Here is a 9,515-nt window from a genome sequence, read left to right on the forward strand (position 1 = left end):
TACTGCAGGAGGGCAGGCAATTAACAAAGGAGTAATTGATTAAGTGATACGTCAAATGATAGAGGTTGGGAAGGAAGACAAAGGAGAACAGAGGGGCGGGAGGAGACGGGGATAGACAGGGCAAGTCTTGCTGGGGCGAGTCCTGAAGGAAGTGAGAGAGCGATCTCCTGAGATGTCTAGGGATGAATATTCCAGAAAGGAGCAGCACGTGCCCCAAAGGGCTCGGGGCAGGCCAAGAACCTGTGTCTCCTGCGGGCTGGCCGGTATCATGGGACACATCAAATTCTCAGGGCAACCCTGTGAGCCTAGTACAGCCACTGCTCCATGTTAGAGATGAGAAAACTGAGCTTCAGAGAGGATTTATATCTTTGTTCATAGGCTTTGCTGCAGACCTGTTAACACATCTGATTACAGGGGCTGCCCCACACTTCACTGGGGGTATTAGGAGGTATGGGGTCTACGTGTAATCCTTTCCTGCTACAACTGGGAAAAGTCTGAGTTCTGAACCTATGTAGCCAGGGATTTGGAGTCCAGGATGGTGGGCCTTTGTGGACTTAGCCGTTACTGTTCCCAGACCATCCCTGCTGGCCTTATATCACCTGCTGGTTCCTATTTTTCTCCTTTTCCAGTCTGAACTCCCAGCATCAGATCCACAGTCCAGTGTCTCAGGATAGAGGCCAGAGGTGCGTGCTCTGCATCCATGACTCCCTATGAGGTCCAGGCTACGCCTTCCAAGTAAAGTCCAGAGAAGCCGCCACTCAGCTGCACTGGTCCAAGGCAGGCCCAGAGTTGGTGGGCCGGGAGCTCATCGATGCGCCTGCCGGTGTTGGCCCCCCTGGCAGCCGAGAGAGGTGATCAGGCGTGGACGCGCTGTCTGACGTTTCTGTCGATGGCCTGGGGGAGGACTGAATGGTGAGTGTCTCCTTCCATCTCTAGCTGGGTGTGGAAGGTGTGAACAGCCCATGGGGAGGGAGTCGGTGCAGAATCAAAATGACTCTGCAGAAGGGAAGAGCAGCTGAAGATGAGGACCGACCTGCTGGAGAAGGAAAATCCACTCAGCAGAGGCCTCCTCCTGGCCTCTTCCCCAGCCTCTCTACCTCTAGGTTTGCCCCTTTGATCCGTCCTGCCAAAGTTCTAGATGAATCTTCCCAGTTAATCCTCCAAACCTTGATTATGAAGGCTGCTCAGTACCTGGCCCCACTGTCTCCCTCCCAGACACACACCTGGCTCCCCCACCTCCACGCCTTCATCTTTGTTGTGTCCTCATCTGGAACAGCATTGAAGGCGAACTCACAGGCCAGTCCCCGATATCACAGGAGGCCAGCTTTCTAAAACTCCTTAGGCCTCTGCCTCATTTACTCAGCCTGCCCATTCCACATCTTCCTGGTTATCCCAGCGCTGCTTGCCCAGACTCCTAAAGTCTCCTAACTGGCCTCCCAGCCTTGGGTTCTGTCCCAGTGCCCAGCGGCCTGGCTGTTGAGGCCCTTGCTAATCACAGCTGCAGCCTTGTGGCTCACCTGGCTCCTTCCTTGACTTCCTTGCATCTGTTCAGTCCACCAAAGCTGCTTAGAGATCTTGGGTTCTCTGGGATAACGCTGGACTTCGAGACCTGCTTACATGTGGGTCCCTCTGCCAGGAGCACCTTTCCCTCCCGCTTAACCTGACCAACTATTTATTTATTTATTTGGCTTCTCCCGATCTCGGTTGCAGCATGTGGGATCTAGTTCCCTGACCAAGGACCGAACCTGGGCCCCCTGCATTGGGAGCACAGTCTTAGCCACTGGATCATCAGGGAAGTCACTTAGCCTGCCCAACTCTGACTCATTCTCCTAGACAGTGTTGATTCAACCTCCTCCAGGAAGCCTTCTTGGATTCAGGGTCCCTCCTCTTGTCTCCCAGAGGTCCTGCATCATTCGCATCTTCATACTTTCCTCTCCACTGAAAGTGACTGGTTTGCCAGGTCCCTCTGTCATGAGGACAGAGTCCCACGCTGTCTTCTCCAGCCTGGCTGGGGCTCATGAAAGCCCAGAAAGAAGAAGTGGGAAATGAAATAGCAACACTTATTGAGCTCCTGCTCCAGGCCAAGCTTTTCATGTGCAGCTCAGGGATTACTGGGCCTTTCTAACAGAGTTAGGTCACCATCTGGCCACACCCAGCAGTCCTGGGCTATTCTCCTTTAGTGCATATAATGGGCATAACCCTGGATCCTATCCTCACTGTTGTGAGGATAAAGGACACAGCACATGTAAAATGTTAAACGCAGCCTCAGGTATTCAGTGAGCATTTAATACTCCTATTGCTATTCATTGTTGGGGCTCTGGAGCCATCCTCTGAGGCTTCAAATTCAGGCTCCTCCAATTCCTTGGCTTTGTTACTTTGGGCAAGTAACTTAACCTCGCTGGACCTCAGTTTCCTCATCTGTAAAATGGGACAAAGTACAGCCTTGTTTTCACTCTTTCTTATAGGGCTGTTGAGAAAATGAAATAAATAAGTATGCATACAGACTCTGTATGATGCTTGCCTCAGGGAGGGTATGCTCAGTTCTCCAGTCATGTCCAATTCTTTGAGACCCCATGGACTGTAGCCCGCCAGGCTCCTCTGTCCGTGGAATTTTCCAGGCAAAAATACTGCAGTGGGTTGCTCCACCAGGGGATCTTCCTGACCCAGGGACTGAACCCACGTCTCCTGCTTGGCAGGTGGATTCATAACCACTGAGCCACCCAGAAGGCCCCTGGTGCAGGGAGATGGCCAAGCAAAGGCCAACTGTTATTATTACTGTCTCAGAATCACCACTAGGGTCTCAATTCTGATCCTAGAATTGAGAACTGAGGAGACTTCAGATTCTGGAAAACCTTCCAGAATGACTGATCGGACTGGGGGCAGCGACAAATCTCAGAACTTGTGAAAATCCACTTCCTACTCCCTGCATTTCCTGAAAGCACTCTATCCCTCACCGATGGCGAGAGCTGCCAGAACGTTCTTCCTTGGACCTCTGGTGACTCTGGGTTCCCATCCAAGCCTGGGTGGAAAGATGAGGTTAGCAGGGTGAATCCCAGAGCTTTCCAAGTTAGCCCAGAATTCAGCAAGGTGAGCTGCCTGGGATCCTGGGGAGGTCCACAGTTAGGAGGGTTGGCTGGACTCGACCTTCTCCAAGGCCTGCCAACTGGAGCCAAATGCAAATCCACTTTTGTTCCCTGGATTTCAGGCCCGGGGACCCAATAGGATGGAAGGGGGAGAGGAGAGAGAAGTGTAGGGTCTAAGCAGGAGGGAGGCAGGACGGGGACCCTGGGCAGCCAGAAAGAAGGGAAGGGGTGTGGGAACCGCAGGGCATGGGGCAGGGCCGGCAGCGCTGGGAAAGGGAGCCTTGGGGAGGCGCGGGAGAGGGAGGCCTCATACCAGACACTGTCTAGACGCAGCAATTATTGTCAGCTCGGAACACCCAGGCTCTGCCGGCTCAGCTGAAAGGGAGCTTAACAAAGAGCCCAGAGAGGAAGAAAGCGGGGAGAAAAGCGCCCGCGGAGCCGGCTCCTGGCCTGTCGGGCTCTTTCTCTGCCCGGCTAGCCCCCTTTGTGCTCCATCGATGTGAAAGCCAGCTCTGAGATGCCTGATGGGGACCCTGCTCCTCCTGGGCGCAGAGGGCCAGGCCAGGGTCACTGTGTGGGTTTTGGGGAGAGGGAGGAGGATGTCCTGCAGGGGAAATGCATTTTGCACTTGAGTTTATCTATCTGGAGGAGGGTGGTGGGAATGGAATCCCGAATCCCAGGGAGAGAGCAGGCCTGAGAATTTGCACCCTTCCTGTCCTGTAGGGCCAGTTACCAATTCCTCTGAGCCTTTCTCTTCTCACCTGCAACAATACCACCACCCAACCCATGGTGGGACATGGCAGTAAGCCCAATTCTCTTCCACTTTGGAGGCCTGCAACCCATACCGATGGGGACGCTTCAGGGCTGCAGGTGACCTGGGACAAGCCCCTTTCCTTGCTAAGGGCCTTACCTCCACCATTTCTCTGCCTCTGCCATGATTAGGCCCATTTTCCAGATGAAGAAACTGAGGCACAAGGGGCCAGTGCTCACAGCCAGCCAGGCAACGAGTTTGGATGCAAGTTTGTTCCTTCAGCATCACCTTGACTTTATGATGTGCACACACCCTGGGGAGTTGTGTGCTAACGGTAGGTAGCAGGACTGATGGGAAAGCCACAGATCCATGTGGCCCAAGAGTCTCAAGGTGAGGCCAGAGCTGCAGGTGGTCAGGCCACAGCGCCAGCCACTATCTGGAATCAGGCCTCAGCTGAGCCACTGGACCCTTGTATTAAGGGCCGCCCCAGGCTAAGCAGACCCACCCTCCCACCCTGAGAGAGGACCAACTGGGACCCACGGTGGGAAGCGGGCGTGGGTGACCCTGGGTCGCTGCAGCAAGGCTTCCTTTGCCCCCTGAAGTAGTTGAAAGCATACAGACATTGCCCCCGCCCCAGTCAATAACCCAATAACCCAGCACTACCTGCCCCAGCTCCTTTGGGGAGGGGGTCAGATGCTGCTTCCAGGTTCCACAGAGGTTTCATGTCTGTGTGTGTGTGTGTGTGTGTGTGTCCAAGACTTCCAGAGCTGTGACTGGTAGCTGAGGTCCTCCAACATTCATCATCCCCCTTGAGCTGGTGGCCTGGTCAGACCACACTCTGGTCCTGGAGGATTCGGAGGTGTCCCCCAGGGCCCGCCTTGAGTGAAGATTAGGACACTCAGTGCAAGGGACACACGCACAGTTACTCTTACTCACCCACCCTATAGGCTGTCCCAGAGGTGTGCTCGTGACACGCCCCAGGCATTCACATCCCCACCTCCAGCCTCGGAGTGTAGGCACCAGCTGTCACAGGCTCATCCCTGCCCCTGCTGGTCACTGCTGATGCCCTCCCCATGTCCAGCATTGGAACATGCCTTCTTATGCTCCCCACTGACTATAACTTGGTTTCAGACCTCTTTGCCTGCAGTCAAGGCCATCAAGAACAGGCACAGTCCCACTTTCCGGAAGATTCCAGCACATTCCATGGGTCCTCATGTGGTTTCCTCATGTGGCCCTTCTCCTCTCTGCGCCTTTGCTCAGGCTGTTCCTGCAGCCTGTCCCCACCCTGGCCCAACACAAACACCTGACCTCCCGGGAGCCTGCTCCCCTGGCTGCCCTGCCGTAGGGGACAGCCCCAGCCGCCCTCCTTGCAGGAGCCAGAGCCTGGAACTGTCCTGGCACTTCCCTCCTCGGCCTCCTTTTCCCCCACACCAAGACACACCAGCTCCTGTGCTCTGGACCTCCCAGTCATGTCCAATGTCAGCCTCCCCTCCGTCTCAGAGGCCACTTCCCTGGCCAGGCTGCCATCACTCTCCTGGGAACTTGGGACCTCTCCGGTATCCACTTGTGTCCTCTACAGCCCAGGTGAATTTTGCGGATCTGGTCTCCTCTCAGTGTTTGTGTACATGCTCAATCCTCAGTAGTGTCTGACTCTTTGTGACCCCATGGACTGTAGCCCGCCAGGCTTCTCTGACCATGGGATTTTCCAGGCAAGAATACTGGAGTGGGTTTGCCATTTCCTTCTCCAGGGGATCTTCCCAACCCAGGAAGAGAACCTACGTCTTTTATGTCCGCTGCATCAGCAAGCAGATTCTTTATACTGTACCACCTGGAAAGCCCTGGTCTCCCCTCTGCTCTGTAAAACTTCTGAAGCTTCCAGCCGCCTCTAGGACAAGGGCTACGGTCCGGCCACCCTGATGCTCTCTCGAGCCCTTGTGCCTTTAGGACCCACAAGCACGCCAACCATGCTCCCTCTACCAGTAACTCTGCCCTTAGTTAAGCCCCTCCAGTCCTCAGGCACCCCTCCTTCCTCCTTGCAGATCCCTCCCAGGACCCCTGCAGAGATCAGCCTCTGGGGACCAGCCCTTCCAGTGCCCCTCACAGTCCCCTGCCAGCCTGCCACCCCCTTGCCATTATTTAATGCATTATTCATAATGGTTTGTGTAGCCTCCGCCTCCCCTGCAGGACGCTGAGCCCCATGTGGGCCGGCTGTGTCTGTCTTGTTTGTCACTGTGTCCCCTGCACCCTCCTCATATGCCCCCTCTGGGTTTGGTGTTTGGCTTGGCTCCACCCTAAGCTGAACCCCTCCCTTGCAGAGCCATATGGGGTTTTCAGGGTGGTCTTCCTTGCCCCCTCCCCAGTGATCACCACCCAAACAAGGGCAAGTCAGGGGGCTGCTGTGGGCTGGAGAGCACCCTAGGGCAGAGCTGTGGCTGCCTGGTGCCCCGTACTCTCCAAGCCTCTGTGCGCCGCACAGCCCTGGATTGGGGATACCCAAGAGAGCGCTGCTTTCTGCTCAGGCTTGCTGAAGGCCAGGCTGGGAGGCCTGGGGTGGGTCCCATAGAAGCACCCCTGCCCTCAGCTAGGGGCCTGGGAGAGGAACCAGAGGGGTTCAGGAGGGGCGTGGCATGCCCCCTCCACATCCAGTCCCCTCCCAGAGACCCCCGGCTGGCTTCCCCCAGTCCCACTGGCCCTGCCTCTGGCTGCAGTCCCTCCCTGAGCGACCCCCCTGCCTGTCCCCTCCCAGCTCTTCCTTCCCTGGCCCCTGTCTCCTGCTCACCTTCCTTTTCCCTGCCCTCCCCCCTTCCCCATCTTCTCCTCTCCTCTGCCATCCTCTCCTCTTTTCTCTGAGTCCTTCTCCCTCGCCTCTTTCCTTTCTTCTTCCTGGGTTAAAAATAATCAACTTTCTGGGAAGCAGCAGCTCCTGCTGTGCCGCCCTCCCCACACTTGGGAGCCCCTGAGAATAGCTTTCTGCGGTTCTCAGCTCGAGCCCCTCCTCTCTCCCACCACCCCCCCACCTCCTCCCCGCGAGCTGACTAATAAGCCTGGGCCTCAGCAGCAGAGCCAGCTTCTAGGCTAGAAAGGTTTAACTGCTTCGTGCCCAGAACCGGTGCGCGGGCCCCCAGCAGGCCAGCGGGGAATGGGTGCCCGGGTCGCGGACAGCCCCCGAAGCCCGCCGAGCTCTGAGCTGCACGTAGTAGATGCTCGATTAATTTTGGTGGTTCAATGAACTTTGACCTGTGACCACTAGACTGGCCTGTCCAGCTGCTTTTGCAGCTAACTTGGGACCTTGAGGGCAGCGAAGAGAAGTCGCAGACACCCCAGGGATAGGGAGGGGACGATGCTCTGGGGCCCGCATGGAGGGGGTGACGGGCTGGCGAGGCTCCTTCCGCTTGCCCGGGAGAACTCCTTGTCCCAGTGTGCTGTACACTGCCTAGGCAGGGCCAGGGTCGTGGCCGCTCTACGGTGGACCAAGGGCGGGGAGGGGCCGAAAACCGTTCTGGGATCCAAGAATGTTCACCAGCTAGTCGCGTCTTCAGCGATCTTCTTGCAAGAGGGGAAACTGAGTCTCAAAGGAGGCAGGACCTCTCTCCAGGTTCATATGCTGCAGACCTTAAGGGTCCAGCACAGAGGTTTCCGCGGCTGTAAGGCTGCGCGGCGGGGAGTGGGGAACATCAAGGTCAAAGGTGAGGAGTTGGTGGGGAGGGATAGAACTGGAGCCCGGCGAGGACCCCCACGGGCGAGGATCCGCCCACTCGCGAGCGGTCCCCGGCATTACCTCATCGCGGCGCGTGCCCATTGGCTGGTTCCCCCGGAGGCCGGCCCATTGCGGCGGAGCACGTTAACCCTTCCAGCCCCATGGGCTCAGCCTCGGCCATGCCACTTGTTCCCTGGCCCCACGCAGCCTTCGGGGGTCCACGGGCCACGGAGATAGGGAAAGGTACTTGGGCGGGCGGGCCTGCGGTCAGAGGGCTCAGTGATTAGAGCACAAGTCAGCCAGCCTCGCTGGGGCCCCATCCTCCTCCTACTGGGCTGTGTGACCTTGGGCAACCGGCCTTACCTCCCTGAGCCTCCTCCGCTTGTTTTCTCAGCTGTAAAAAGAAATGAGTGATGTAACTCCTGCCCTTCCTAATCCCTTCCCCAGTACTTGCCAAGTGCCGGGCTCCGCGTTCCACATTGCCTCCTCACTGCAAGAGGTGCAGTTATGATTATGGGTTTTAAGAAGAGGAAACCGGCTCAGAGCCGCAAAGCACCTCCCAAGGTCACACAGCAGGAAAGTCACAGAGCTGGGATTTGACCCCAAGCCTGTGTGCATCCTGAGTCTGCATTCCTACCCAACTGGCAAAACCGTGCTTCTTCTGGGAGCTGCTGCTTCTAGGAGCTCCTGGTCCCAAAGGAGCCACATCCCCAGCTAGTCAGACCACCAGCAGCCACTGTGACCAGATAATACCAGTGACAAGCTGGAGAGCCAGGGCCTCGGGGGAGGAAAGGCTTCCTGGAGCAGGAAGGGCTGGAGGTGAACATTCAAAGGGGGAGGCAGGAGGACCTTGGGCTAAAGGCAGAGGATGGATGGATGGATGCACAGAGCTGGTGCGCAGGAAGTGGGGTCGGGAAGCTCTGAAGCCTGGAGGGTCTCCTGGAGCCAACCTCCTGGTCCAGGGTCGGCCACCGATGCTGATGTGGGACCTGGGAGGCGGCTTCTCTCTGGGCAGCACTGGAAGCAGCGGCACAAGCAGAAGCCCACATACCTGGTGTCTGAGTATTTACAAGTTATAAATCAAGCTAACGAAATGCTAAATAAAATATGTTCTGTCCTCCTTCCTTGACAAATACACCTTCCTAAGGACAAACACACCTGGAAGGCTGGGTTTGCATTTAGAAATCACAGGCTCCTAGGGTCCACGCTGGAAGTGGCAGCATGGGGAGGGGCGACCTTGGCCTCCAGTTTCCACTCAACCCACTCTTTTCTTTCTGCCTCAGGTTTTGTTCTTTTCTGGGGGTGGGGGGAGGGTGTGCTTGGGTGCTGATGCTCCAGCCTGCATGAGTGAACTCTGCCCACACTCCCTGCAAACAGCCACCTCTTGGTCACCCCTCAGGATTAGAGGTGCCCAAACCGGCAGCTCAGACCATCCCCAGGAGGATGGGCCCAGGACATGAGCTGAGGGCCACTGAACAGGGAATTTCATGGTCTCAGGAGCCCAGATCACAAATTCCTTGCCCTGTGAGAAAAGGCACAATCAGAAAAGGGCCAGAGTGCCACTCTCTAAACTGGGATTCGAGTCTGAGAACACCGCTGTGGTACCTGGGTGCCGCTACAGCTGGGGTGGCCCAAACTGGATGCAACCCCTCCCCTCTATTTGGAATTCGCTTCTGACCATCATTTCCCTCCATGCACCCTGACCCTGTTCGGTTCCCAGGTGCCATCCCCGACTCCTCCTCCTCTACCTCCACAACCCCCAGCCCAAGACCCAAGGAGCTTCCCACTTAAAGAAGTCAGCTCCCTTCACCCTGTACCCACTGCCCCTACCCCAGTCCATGCTTGGCCCCCAGCTGCCACTCTCTGCCAGCCTCCCCATCAATATGCCCTCTATGTCCCCTGGGAGTTGGCAATGGATAGGGAAGCCTTGCGTGCTGCAGTCCATGGGGTGGCAAAGAGTCAGACGCAACTGAGCGACTGAACT

The 9,515-nt window shown here is 56.7% G+C and overlaps 1 long non-coding RNA gene across 2 annotated transcripts; it reads right to left on the bottom strand.

Annotated features, from left to right (window-relative positions):
• Positions 1-359: 359 nt before the first annotated feature.
• On the bottom strand, positions 360-2,925 carry LOC138436525 (uncharacterized). 2 transcript variants are annotated; one of them, XR_011255449.1, is made up of 2 exons: positions 1,518-2,925; positions 360-1,033 (listed from the first exon to the last, which is right to left on the bottom strand). It is a non-coding gene; the product is annotated as an uncharacterized lncRNA (long non-coding RNA). The 2 variants fall into 2 exon arrangements; XR_011255448.1 differs by having other exon boundaries at positions 360-1,036; positions 1,518-2,903.
• Positions 2,926-9,515: the final 6,590 nt, after the last annotated feature.

The sequence above is a fragment of the Ovis canadensis genome, chromosome 3 (genome assembly GCF_042477335.2).
Source record: "Ovis canadensis isolate MfBH-ARS-UI-01 breed Bighorn chromosome 3, ARS-UI_OviCan_v2, whole genome shotgun sequence".
Lineage (NCBI taxonomy): Eukaryota > Metazoa > Chordata > Mammalia > Artiodactyla > Bovidae > Ovis > Ovis canadensis.